Consider the following 14367-nt stretch of genomic DNA (forward strand, 5'->3'; position numbering starts at 1 on the left):
AGCACGAAAGTATTCCTGATAGATATGCCGGGATTTTAAGTAGCTGGAGGTTGTTAGAAAATTGATATTGCTCCACTCATTAAAAAAAAAATGCTGCAACTGCTCTCTTTTTTTTAAAAAAAATTTTTGTTTTGTTTGTAAGAGTTGATGAGAACTAAATACTTTGAGTTAATTCAATTTTACAAGTCTGGGTAACAAAGAGAAGAAAACAGTTTGCTAGGCTAGAGACCACTGCAAGTTTAGAAATGCATCTGCAAAAGATAGTGCGAAGATCCAGGGCTTTGTAGCGTTTAGCTAGCAAATAGTTGTATCACACAGTTCTAGATAGGATAAATGCATTTGAATAAGGTGTGTTTTGACATATCCTGTAGAGGGACCCTGATTACTGCTGATACAGTAAGTTGGGATTTAAATGCAATCAACATAAACCCAATAAGCAACTCTGTATGTGCAATTTCCCATTCTTGCAAGTTAAAAAGTTCATTTCCTCCCAGAGATATTCCTTGCCGTTGCAGAGTGCTTGAAGAGGTGTGTTTTTGAGGCACAGCCCTGCCTGGGTGGCTCTCTTCGTGGTTGGAACACTGAGTGTGTTTTCACTGAGCTTAGGACCAAGTAACTTGTGCTGCTCTTTAAAAATTAGATGTCACCTTCAGGGTTTCCTTGAGTTAGTGGAGGTCGTGTGTGTGTGTGTGTGTGTGTGTGTGTGTGTGTGTGTTGAAAGGGAAGATTGGTTTCCGTCTCCCTCTAGCTAGAAAAGAGTTAATAAAACCAGATAGAGATAATGATCAATTGATAAATGGCTATTGAACCACATAGATGGTGTTAGATTGCTTCTTTGGCACTAGCCCATTTCCAAGTAGATTTGAATCTAAGGAGTCTTTAAGTCATGGAAAACATTTTAGCTAAAAAAAAAAAAGGTAAATTATAGAAATGATGGCTCAAAATTAGGAAAATAATTTGCAATCATGGAGAGAGAAAAACTTAAACAGCCAAGCTAGCATGATGTTTTTGATCCAGCTGCTTCACTCTGTGGGTATATAAAAATCCATTTTGTGTGTACCTGCGTACATATATGTGTCAAAGTGAGCATCAGTGAATACATGAAAAGAGTAGAAACACAGGAAAGTAATTTATACATGATAGATGCTGTATAAAACTATATAATATTAATTATACTATTTACTAAACAGTAATACAATGGAGGGAGAAAAATCATGATTGAAAAAGTGTTGTGATTTCACTGTATTTTCTGTGTTCTCTTTATTTTTTGATTTTGTTGTAGTTGTCAACTTATCCCCCCCCCCTTTTTTTTCCTGTCATACTTACTAAATGCTTACCTCCTTTGCATTTTTGGAAAGCATGTAAAAGGGTATGAGTTTACATGTTTTTTTTCCCTCCTTCAAGATAGATGACATTTAAGCTTATATAAATATTGTGTAAACTTAAATTCAAACTGTGTAAATCTAAAAATATATGGGCTGTACATGTTAAGATGTTTATTTTCCTGACCTATAGTTCATCAGCAATGCTGATGCAGTGTGTGTGAATGTGCGTGCGCGCGTGCGCCCGCGCACAAGTGCACGAAAGACACTTCTTGAAATGGTATCTCTTGAAGCCAATAGTTTCAAGCTATACTAGTTTCAATATTGACATTAAGCCACCTTTTGTCTTACTACGGGTGAAAGTTTGCCCAGTTTAATCACGTATGCAGAATTTTGTATTTCTAATGCATAGAGATTTTTTCCATATTATGATTATTTTAATTTCTAAGACAAAATTGACTTAGCTCATGAAATGAATAAATTTATTGAATTTTTGTATTTCAAAGTTTTCTGCAATAAGTTAAAATCTGTAAGATTTGTCTGGTCGTTTCTTTAAATATTAGAAAGGGCTAGTAGTTTTCAAAACTGAGTTACAGAGAATTCATCAGTATTATTTAACTGCAGCAAAACTTACAGTGGGAAATAGCTCATGCATACTGAAATTTCATATTCCTGCTTTGTGTCTTCTACAGGTAATTTAAGAAGTAGGGATATAAAAATCTTTGTCTTTTGTTTTGTATGAGCAAAGTTAAGTTTGCTTATGTCTAAGTCTTTCAGTCTGTCTAATTCTAACAAAAAGATACCACAATCCGAGGCCAATTTAGATTTAATGGAAATAAGTCTGTTCCTCTCAAGTTCGGGACCTGACAGTTTGACTACATTTTTCTGCCTCTCTCCACTTTTCTCCCATATTTGAGTGTTTTTTTTTTCAAAAGGGATAATATTTTTCATATACAAAAATATTTGATAACCTTAAAGGATATGATTCTTGACTTTTGTGAAAGGAGTTCTTCTTGGGGTCACTTTGATCAGCGACAGGTCGAGAATAACCAGAAACCCTTTGCTCATCTTCTCTGTTAATCTCCTAGAGTCCTAGAATATTATTTTACCCATTTTAACCTCATTATTAAAAGCAGAAAACAAGGCCTGTTTTTGGAAGTTTTGTGTTTTTAAATCAGGTTTTAAATGGTGATTTTTCTATGTTTGTAAATATTTTGCGCATGTGAGGGCATAGCAGATTCTTTGTAGCTCCCTCAAGGGATGCAATAGTCTAATATATTTTGAAAGAAATGAAACCATCACAGGTAAAAGGCTCTAGCCCACGCTTTGCACAGTAGTAGAGGCATTTACCTTTTATTATTAGTGAGGTATATTTAACCTGTTTCAAATAAAATGTGGATCCCTTAATAAGGTCTCTTTTCAGACACGAGTGAAATACTAAGTTAGAATTATAAATGACTCTTTGCATCATTATGTAGTAATTTAGGATTCACCCAATGATGTAACAAAATTAACAACATAATTTCATTGTGAAACTGTGTCTTGTTAAAGAACAACTGTCTGACATTCTCCTACAGTTGCTTTATTTAACTTCATGCAAATATTATTAGTAGTGACATTTTTCTATTGTGCATTAGATTCTCTCATTAGCATGATGTGTTAGTTATCACCAGAGAAATCATTTCCTAGATAGGTGAGGGGCAAACCAAGAAAGCTAAAAATTAAATCAATGATTTACATTAATACCAGAGCGTCTGCTCACCAGAGATAGGACAGAGTAAAGCAAACTTTCTCACTAATATAAAATCTAGCACATTTCAGAGAAATGATAAATAAAATATATTGTCAGAAACATAAAATAACATTGCTGGAATCCATTTAAAAGCATGCTTGATACGAATTTTTCTCCCAGTAGTCTTTTAGTTCTTTCTCTTCATATAGGCAAGCACAGTTTCCGTTGGTTGAATCTATATTTTAAAGTGGAAACGGTGGTTTTGTCTGACTTCCTACCTGCACCCCCCCCCAGCACACTAAATAATTTGAATGAATGTTTATTCACTAACAATTTAAAAGGCACACGGGCAGTTTTTCTTACAAGTCAGATGCCTAATTGTATATTGTGGTTTGATTCTTCTTTCTAGTTCGTACATTTTTATTCTAAACTCTCTCCCACTCGTGTAGCTGGCCCTTTTAACATAGGGATGTACATTCTTATTTAACCAGAGCCCTGAGTAAAGCAGTTGATAGTTAATGGTCTTTGAAAATGACTTTCATTGCCAGCCATCAGCCATCCCTTGGTTTCTGTACTTTTCCCTCCTCCCTTTTGACTCCCCCTTTTTACAGTTGGTGTAGTTTAGTCATCATGTCTTACTAAAAAAGGATTAAATTGAACAAACTTACCGTCTTGAAGCTAAAGTAAATATTTATATTATATTAGGAAGCATGTAATTTCAGCCTGTTCAATCACTAGGCTGCCACCTCCAATTTTGTTCCCCTGTTTAATTTGAGTGATAATATGTTTTATTTTGAAGTCTTAACTATAGACATATACTCCAATATAGTTCTTGTCATCCATTCTTATAATGTAGCATGAAAACAGGAGTATTTGGATAATTGTTAAAATACAGATTATAGCATGGACCCAGGTGCTTGTGTGTTGGCCTCTGCTTTACGTGAAGTCTGCATGTTATACATAAGCTTACAGGTACTGTCTAATTTGTAATGCAGTGGAGAAGTAGCAGGCCTTATATGGTGTTTATATACCTGTTAAAGTAAAACATGCACAGGCATATTCTCAGATGTGTATGCAGTATATATTAAAAATCTGTGCCCAGATTTCAAGTTTATTTTCACGAGGATACATTAAATGAATTTGAACATAGTAGGTGATCATTTTGAAATTATTTTTCTCATATGTCTCATCTGCAAGCTGGTCCTGTGTGTGTGTGTTTGTAATTTGTAAAGCCTTTTGCTAAAGTGAGTCAAGTAACCACAGTTGAAAAATAAATCCCTTCAAGGTGCAGATATCTTATCTAGATAATTGTAGGTATTTTTTTATAATTATATTTCTAAGTGTATTGTAACATTCACTGATAAATCCAATTATTCAAGCATGGCTTTATGGAAATCTGATTAATGTAGTGACAGGACAGATTTGGGCTTCCACAGCAGCACATCCTCCCACTCCTGTGTCAGGGTTAAGAGCTGCGGCAAATCCTCCCTAACTAATTAGATGCTGAGTAAGGCATCTCGGAGAAGTTGGGGCAAAAGTGAATGGGTCACAGCCAAAGCAGGATTGCAAGGACTCCAGCGATAGTGAAAGCATTCAAGTTTGCCAGGTCATTGTGACACTAGGAGCTGATTCCAGAGGAACGGGCCGTTACAGATAGTGAGCTGGCGTCATCCACGTCAGTGAAAACAAAAATTCTAGTGCCTCCCTCTTCCCACCTTATATGCTTTACACACACTTAAAGTTAGGGTGGGCATCTGCCCATATCAGTCTGCAAAGCTTGTGAGAGGGTTTTCCCTCTAAACGTGAAGAGCTCATGACTCTTAACAGCCGAAGAGGTATTTTCTGAACTTGGGACTCTTGATTAGAATATATATGTATATGTATCAAAAGGAATAAGAGTAGAAACTGGAATTTGCTTTTAGCTTGTGTCTACAATCTAAATCATAGTGTTGAATTGAACTAGGAGTTAACTTTTTTTTTTTTTTTTAACCACGGAATACTGTCAGGGAACTTTGTGTTAGCAGGGATAAGAGAGTGAATCTTTTCGCTTTGACTTTTTCAGTGAGAGAAATTTTTTCTGGGACTTCCCTGCTTGTTAGTGTCCAGAGAACATGGAATATAATGGTTCCAAGATTTCCTTTCACGTGAGCTTTGTAGCCTGGTTTGTTCTGTCCTTAAGAATGAATTCCTCACCATGTGAAAATCCTCTTGGACCTTTCCTGGTGTGTTTTTGCCGCTGCCTAACCACCCTTCTCCAGGGCTTGGTCTTAAGATTGCTGGCGGATCGTAGGGAATGATTGATCTTGCCCCCGTCTGCCAAAGCTGATGCCATTTGTATTTTCCGAAAAGCAGCTGGCTTCCACATTTTGCTTGGTGAGCCTCGTCTTCTTAAGGACCAGGGAGACGAGGAGGCAGGGAGTCAAGAGACTCTTCGAGGGAACTTTGACATCTATCTTTAAGCTTTAGAGAAATAAAGGAAAAGAGGCACAGTTCAGGAGTAATAGCCTTGGTATCCTGACATACAAGCGAAACATTGTGGAGAGGGGGGAGTTTTTTCCTATAAGACACAATTGTAAACAGGCATGGAAAATAAGATGACAAAACGTTCCGAGCAACTCAAGCTCTAAGAAGTTTTCATATGTGCAGTGGACATCATGAAAATGATGCCGGGGGCTATGACATCTGGGGTACCTCCATCTCCTCACTGTGCATCACCTGTACTGACTTCTCCCTCCCTAGGTTTAAAAGAAAGTTTAGAGACTAGGAAAAATAAAAGCATCGATTCTTTTTTAATTTGTACATTCCCTGTAGGAAGTCTAGCAAATTTCATAGTGTACATTCAAACCCTAAGGTGAAAAATTTATGACTGGCGTTCATTTGGGTGCGGGCAGGGTGCAGCGTCGTTCTGTTCAAACACTCTGGGTAGCATTTCATGCCACAGAGTCAGAGATCAGGAGAGGAAGTGCTGTACCATTTCTTCATTCACAGAGCCTTTCTTAATGGCAGTGCTTTCGGAAAAACAATGCATTACTCAAACTGGCTAGCTTAGGAATCAAATTCTCAGCTTATTAATCATCATTCTAATTAAAAAAAAAGAATTGATCCTTTAACAACAAAATAATATCCTTTTGTTTTTCTTTAATTAAGCCCATCAGTTTTTCATTTCTCTCTGCTAAGAAAATGAAAATAATCTTGAACAGTAGGAAGTTACTCATTGAAACAACTGATTGTCTTGAGCAAACCTGACATCTTATTTGCTCAGTGTTTTTGGACTGCAGTGTGATTTTGCTACTGTCTTTAGGGTTTGTGTGTTGTTGGTGGGGGTGGGGGGGTTACTTTAAGTCTCGTTTCTACTTGGTTGGCAGCCATTTACTTAATGACCTACATCCATGATTAGACAGTGCTTTCTTCCTACTCTCATTCCCATAGACCTGATTTCCTTCTCACTTCATTCTCCTTTCTGGATTTCTCCTTACTTTCACTGGCTCTTTTTTGCCCCAATGTAAAGGAATCAAAATGTACCTGAAACGTAGCAGTAACTGAGTAAGGCACCTTCTTGCCAATACGTCACTCCTGCCAAGGGATAGTGGAGAGTGCCACCCTCAGATGTGGTCCTGAGCTTGGAGGTGCTGACAGGAGCACTGTCCCGCGTTTTGCTACATAAGGGTTCTTTAAGTCAGGGCATGATAAAAACACGTAACCGGGGGCCCAGGCTTATCATTCAAAGGTGCTGAAAGGCAGCTCAATTGGATCCTTTGCCTGTGTGAGAAAGTACTTAGCTGAAAGGGAAATTTTGCTTTTCTGTGTTGCTTCTTTTTTAAAAAGTAATTCTTGGATTCATCATTTTGTGCAGTTAGACTTGCATCTGCACAAGAGAGTATTTCTTTAGAAGGAGGGAAGGAGGAAAACATGGAGAGTTTTCCTTCAAGAGGCTGAAGGTGTAACTTTTAGAGACAAACTGCTGTTAACAAGAGTTAACTGAAACATTTTAAAAAGAAATTGAAATCATGGCCGGGCTAGTGTTAATGGATGGCGTTATAAACTGAAATTTAAAACATGCAGTATACATAACCCAATGAGGAGGATTCACTGCTGTTATGTATTTAATAAATTTTAACTCATTGTCTCACACAGCTGAGACACTGTTAAAATGGACAAGGTTAAAAAATATTATTCTACATGTGAAAGACACAGCTTCCAGTATTGGACCTGCTGTGCTTTTGTGTGACTGTCAGGAATTCTTCAGCTTTATTAAGGTGTCTTTCAGTGGCTATTTGTTCTCTAGACAGTTCCTCAGGACTCATACTTGATGATCAGAGTGCCTGAACTGGGGGCTTGAAAAGAAAAATTTTAGGGTAATGAATATTTTACATGCAAAAATAATTGCTTTCGGCTGGCTTGACATAATAACAAAACTAATATTAAAATGAGAACTTCCATTGCGGGGGTTTTAATAATGTGTGTGTGTTTTTTTTTTTCTCTTCCATTAACATTTCAGCCAGAAAGATTAACTTCAATCATTAGAGTGACTATACCTATTCAGGCATAGAGCTGCCCACTCCTCTGCCCACTGCCGGTGCTGGAGGGCAGTGGACCTGACTGGGAGGCCACTTGCTAGATATGGGAGAATAATTATCCACTGAACCAATTCATGAAAGTGTCTCTGGAGTGAGAATGCCTCCTTGTTGACCTCATGTCAGAACCTAACTTAAGAGTCAGGTAGGTTATTTCTCACTATATCTAATCTTGCTTTTCTTTCATTTGTTCTTTTTTAGATATAAATATTAGAATACCAGAAAGAACCAAAACCAAAGCCCTGCTCTAGACTGTGGAAAGACTTACTGTCTTGCTATGGAAAGTTTGTAAAATCCCATGTTGTCATGCGGTAGTGTGTTTATATGTGGGGTGTAGACAGGCAGAAAGTGCACACCTGTCTGTCTGTTGGTTGGTTGTAGGAACTGAGTGATTCATTTCTAGGTTTGGTGAGGATTTGTTAATGGCTGCCTCAGATGCAGTGAGTGTACAGATGGCTCACCCTAAAAAGGAATTCCCTGTCTTAGGAATCTCATTTTAATGATTCCTTACTTTGTAGCCTTTTTGCTCCTTGAGGGTAGCTTTTTGGTGAAGCTCAGCATCATTCATTGGGAAACAGCTTGATTGATTCTTACTTTGTAAATTGCCATTTTTGACCAGTGAAAAAGTACAGTTACCTTCATAAGAGTTAGAACTAAGCTGGGATGGAGATACCAAGATGAGACACTGACTCAGACTTCAGACTTCTCATCATTTCCCTTCCCAACCACTTTTTCTTTTTTCTTTTCTTGAACAACTCTGGAAAGTAACCATGGGACTGAATAAATCTTAGAATATGTTACCACTTCTGTTGTCTACTAAATGGATTTTATTGTGAAAAAGAATTTTCTCATTTTTACTTTATTTTTGACATTCATTATAAATTAGGGAGAAAGGGGTAGAAAGAGAAGCCCAACATGTGGGAGAGCTTGTTTCAGTAGCCAGCCTGGGAGGCTGGACCCTGGCTTCACACAGGTGTGATGTGTTACGGGAATAAAGGCCCTGTGCGTTTCATGAACTCCGCCTGCCTGCCAGCGTGGGTTTTCATGCACCACTGTTGTTAAAATAAGAAAAAGAGTGTTCACAGCCTGTGGTGAGATTAGAGTAATGAAAATGAAGTGTTAATCTGTTGATAGCAAGCACATCTCATACCCGGCTTCCTGGGCCACATTCATGCGTGTATAATATATTCCAGGTTTTCTCATGACCAGAGAAGCTTGGATGTTTGTTATATTAAAAACACCCTTTTGGTAAAAGGGAGAAGTTGGTAATTTTCACTTGTGCAAATAGTTGTTTTTAATAATTTCTTAACCAACTGCTGCCTGCCTTCTGAGTATGCTGATGACTGTTCCGGACGTGCCAGTATTCCTGTAATTTTTATTTCTCTTTTTTCTTTTCTTTTCTCTTCCTTTTTTTCTCTTTCCTTTCCTTCCCTTTCCTTTCTTTTCCTCCTTCCCTTCCATTCTTTTCTTCTTTTTTTATGCAGAATGTTGAAATGAGCCTTAACATAAGCCTAGTTTCAGAGACTCTTTTCTAGAAATCAGTGATTAGTAGAAGGAAGGAGTTAAGTGAACGTAGTACCTTAATCCCCACAGAATACAGGCTAAGTGATATTGAACATTCATTATCTCATGCTTTATTTTTTCATCTTAAAATTGTAAAGTGCAAACAAAAATAACCAAGTCAGGAGTCTCCTGGAACTGCTTAATGTATTTGCAGTCAGCTGCCATGATGAGAACCTGGGAGAACAGATTAAAGCTTTGGATGGGAATTAACTTTTTTTTTTTTTATAAGATTCCCCTTTTTAAAATGTTACAGTAGATAAATCAATATGAATGTGGTGAATTATACTTTTCCTAGAACTCTTGTTTTACTTTTTGTTTTTTACCATTTTACTCTAATATTTGAGAAATTAAAAATTTTGTTCTAAAGCAGCACACATAAAGAAAAAAGAGAATAAGTTTAGTCTTAGATTCTACCAAGATGTTTTAAAGAAAATGTGAACGTTTACGTGGATGCTATCCCAAAGGATCATCTCTTTAAGAAGCACCTTAAGAGATGGTTTCACAAGAAGTATAAAAGGGGTGGGAAGAGGTAAATTAATAATTGTGTTCCAGGTGTCTGCTTCTAATTGCTCAAATTTCAAACATAATGGATATTAAGGAAAAATGCTTCCCAGAAGGAATATATCACATTGTTGTTCAGATATCGGGTCTAAGACTATATTTAAGCTGATACTCAGAGCATTTTCTCTTCCTTCTATTCAACAGGGAGTTAAGGAATACAGCATGATCATTATGATTTTCTGAACTGTTTACTTACAGTTGTTTAAGTTGTTAAGATTCAAGAGAATTTGGGGACTAAGATCTGATTGTGAAGTAAATTTGGCATGTGTTTAAGGGTTACTTTCTTAAGGTGAAAATGGAAGAAAAACACTTCTCTCTTTAGGAAGGAAACACCTAATTAAAAAATAATCTTTGAAGAATATGAGCCAATGATGAAACAGAATTTGCAAACACTCTGCTAAAGTTGATTTATAGTTTATCCTCGTCAGTAAGTTGGAATATGGCTGGTCATAGCCTGTGTAGGGCATTCTGAACTGTACGGTACATCAGAGGTAGCCTGTTGATATCACTGGATGCAGTGGAAAGATACTCTTTCCTCTGCTAAATAGGGGATTCCTAATTTGTTTGTAAAATCCATTAATAGGTAGAAATACTGTGTTGTGGTTGATTGGAACTAGTGAAACAAAAAATTTTCTTGCACTTGCTTGAAGTTAAAAGGCATTTAAATAGATGTGCACAGTGACTTCGTCACAGACATCTGCTTTTGGGTAGTAATTTTAAAGAAATATGCTGTCACTTTTAGGGTCATTTGAACCTACCATAATACCTATTTAATATAAATATAAATGTCAGATTGCAGCATACATGTGGAGCCAGGAAAGATGAGTATTTATTGTGATAATATTTATGCATCCTAAATGTTGACTTCTAAAATTTGCCTTGAAGATGTATTCTATTTTCATATTAGGGTCAGTTTTCACTTAAGTAGTTGATTGTTCTAGAAAGGAAGTGCAGAAGTGTTAACATGTGAAGGAACAAAATGGATGTAGATCTGAAAAATAGTTTGATCTAAGCATCTTTTCTGGGCTGCAGAGAGGAATGTGGTTGATTGAAAACCAGCGTAAATGTTGGACCACTGTGTAAGACTAGACCACTGGTTTGGGATTTGCTTTAAACCTTTTTAATTATGGAAAGGAGTTTCTTTTTCTTTGCACTTAATATTTGATCGAACAACTATTTTGAAATAAAAATCTACCCACTGTTTTATGTTGTGTAAGCCTCAACTTTCTAAACTCTCTTTGGAGCAGTATGACATTTTAAAGATTCACAGTTTCCCAAAAGGGCCATGAGGACGTAAGGTAAATTAAGCAAGTGGGTGAGTCTGATGGGGACTATGGTGGACCAGAAGGCTCTGTGTCAACCACAGTGAGATAGCAGCTCCCTTGCCTCAGCCAACTGTTGCCAGGTGGGGATGCAAGCCATGTTGTGAGATCTTCCTCTTCTTTTATTAATGGGAAGCCAGAAATCCAGTTTTTTTTTTTAATGTGAAATCTTCTGATTTTTAAATCTTGGCAACCTTTTCAAATATTTTTTAAAGTGTGTGGTCCAAACAAAACTCATCTGTAGGCTATATTCAGCCTACTGGCTGCCAGATAGAAACCTCTGTTTTAGATAATATTTTAATGGGTGAAGATAATAGTTTCATTGCATGTGAGCATTCATCTTGGGAAATCCCCACTGGGATGAACCAAATTCTTCATTCTTTTTTTCCCAATTAAAAAAAAAGCTCGGTAAATATATTTCTCGTGCTGATAGTTGTGATGTATGGCTTTTCTTTGTATGATCCACATATAAAGGAAAATCAAACGTGAGCAGAAAAAAATAGTCAAAGGATTTTAATAAAGGTAGAAAAGTAAAAATTTTAGAATTCTAGGGACAGAAAGGGAGATTTCTAAATTCTGAAAAAAATCTCATGATTTGTGTCAGTCACTGATGTAGATGAAAAGCTGAATTCAACATAAAAAGCTCTTCATCTCACCTTTAAAAAGTAGATTGTTGGCCCTGAATCTTTGTGGGATTGCTGTAATTTACCAGGCAATTGATTATGATGTCACAGGGAGGAGATGGACCACAAGGGGGAAACTTCCCCATACTAATTTGTTCAAGGCCAGTATTTTATACAAGCTTCAATAAAACATCATTTATATTGTATAGGACGAGGTTTTCAATGTCTATCTAAAATTTTTGAAGGGGCTCTTTAAAAGAAATATTCTATTCATAATTAAAATTCTCCAGACAAATCAGATAGCAACATTTTCAACAGAACAGGTAATTAATCAGTTTGAATTTCAAATTGAAGGTCATTCTGTTATTGATTTCTTTGGGAACAGGAAACAAGAACATCTTGTTAAAATGATTTGCCAATGGGGCCTCGGTGTGCCTAGATTCTGCCTAGGGTCTTGTTGAACAGCCTCACTGGACAGTGTCAGACACCAATCAGAAGGGAGTCATCTCTGATGTAAACATAACAAGCTGTCTGTTTGCTTCCAAAACAGCAGAGAAGAGCTGAGTTAGAGGAAAGACCAGAGATTAACTGTTCTAGAGGAAGTCAGGTAGTTCAGCTCAAGTGACTGGTGCAGCTTGTTGCAAAGCATCTGTAAGTGTGTCAGAATGATGCTGGTGTGCCATGTTCAGGAAGTTCAGTGTCAGCTCACCCTGTGACTTACCATGTTCAGAAACCTTTCTACTGGGAATCAGTTGAAATATCTTTAATACTGAGGAGGGAAGCACTGCTGTAAAGAGGGTGCTTTGCTGGTGAAGAATGGAGGATAAAAGAATATACCCTTTTAGATGCTCTTAATTTTTTATAAAGTAACAATTGTGCCTTGTATCTGAGAAATCGTTTTATTGTCCCATGTGCCAGGCTGTTTTAAAGCAGTCACTTCTCTCTCTGCTGTGTTTATGCTTTTTGAGAACGGTGTGCTGGGAAGGTGGCGTGGACTAAGTGGGTGGCATGCGCTATGCCTTTACAAACTGGAATGAGCATTTTAATTTTAGCTGTGCTAAGCAATTTGGCAACTTAATGCAGCTTATTTTTATGCTTCAAAGTAAAATTTTTAATAAAGACGAAAGGGGGAGGAGCCTTCCATTCTGAATACCCTGGAGGTGTTAATGCAGTTCTTTCCAAGTTGACATAGTTTTGTGTAGGCACGACAGTGGCACCAACCATCTACGTTAAACCTTAACATTCCGCGGAGCCATTTCAAGTTTATTATGAGCTTCAAAACCTGTTCCTCCCTAAGAGAATATCAAGTTTAAGCATGTCACTTTGCCATAGTCACAGTTAACTTTCTTAAACCCAAAAGTACCTTTCTGGAATCAAAAGACTCACTTTGATAGGTGATCCTTGAAGTTTTCCAGTCCAGCACAGAGTCATTTCTCTTGATTGTTGCCCTCCTGAATTGTCGATCCGTCCTGTTAGCATTGGTTGGAAACTACCCCAAATAAGGCAGGACTCCTCCCAGTTTGTTTAAAGCTCTAAGATGACGTCGACATTCTTATTCAGCTTTATTCCTAGAGCTGAAATCACTGATCCCTTGTTCCCAATTCCCAGTTGGATATTCATTGCAGTTTTTAGAGATGTAAGGGGTTGGGGTTGGGGAGGTGAGGAAATGCTGATGCTGTCCTGATACCCAGGAGTTTCCCCACCACAGAAGGCTACGCTTTGGGAAACAACATGGGGGCTGCCCAGATCTCTTGTTAGGGAAAGGAATTCTCCATTTCCTGAATGTGAAATGCCTACCCTTTTGGAGGCTCCTGGTCTTTAGTTCCTACCTAATAAATGCCCCCCCCATCTGTACCTTGCATCTCAGATGGAACTTGACGGACTAGTCAGCATTGCAAAGGTCACCCTAAAGCTATTGGCAGAATACACTGCCCTTTGTTGCTCAGTGATTATAGTGCTGCCTTGGCAGTTAACTGGATGTATTTAACTGAGTTCCGTTTCCAGAATACCCAATTATCTATTTATTTCTTTTACACACCTAATAGAATGCCCATTCCCAAGCTGTCTCAAGTATATTTTCAAAAGGAATCTTAACAATACTTGAAATATCAGCACTTTGGCCACTGGTGGGATAATAGGTGCAGAGTGTGTGTCCATTGCATTGTTTTGCTTCAGTGAAAAATACTTCAAAATTATTCTCATCTTTTAGGGTTTTCATATTATCCCGAAATGATAATGTTCCGACAAATTAGAAAATCAAAAGTGTTCCAAAAAGTTTCCTAATGTTACAGCTTATTTTCTGTCAGTGCAGCAATCATGTTATGAATTGACTTTTTTTATGGGAAAAAACCCCTTTTAAAGCTTCATTGCCTTTCATGTTATTTCCCACGAATATGAAAGGTGGAAAGAGCTTTTCTGGTTTTAAGTTATAACTTCATTTTAAACAAAGTGCAAAAGTGGGTTTCACCCTATGTTGTATATTTCAATTTACTTCACAGTTTTCCTGCTGAAATATTACTTAAATTATATTCACAGTTTTGGAGGAATAACAAATAAGATCAAACTGCTTATTTGAGGCAGGGGAACTACACTTGAGATAGTTTGTATATGCATGCTTATGTGGATTTTGTGACCCCAGTACAGTCTTGATATGCTTTCTGGTGCACAGGT

At 37.3% G+C, this 14367-nt stretch overlaps 1 protein-coding gene across 13 annotated transcripts in view; it reads left to right on the top strand.

Moving 5' to 3' along the window:
• BNC2 (basonuclin zinc finger protein 2) overlaps positions 1-14367 on the top strand; it is a 403534-nt gene that overhangs the window by 125035 nt on the left and 264132 nt on the right. Inside the window, exon 1 of one of the 13 annotated variants that reach the window (XM_072959377.1) lies at positions 7636-7773. The exons of the other annotated variants lie outside the window; for them this stretch is intronic. The gene's annotated coding sequence lies outside the window, so the exon portion shown is untranslated. Of the gene's footprint in view, positions 1-7635; positions 7774-14367 lie in introns of those variants that run through there. 13 annotated transcript variants of the gene reach the window in all.

This window comes from Vicugna pacos, chromosome 4 (genome assembly GCF_048564905.1).
Source record: "Vicugna pacos chromosome 4, VicPac4, whole genome shotgun sequence".
Classification (NCBI taxonomy): Eukaryota; Metazoa; Chordata; class Mammalia; order Artiodactyla; family Camelidae; genus Vicugna; species Vicugna pacos.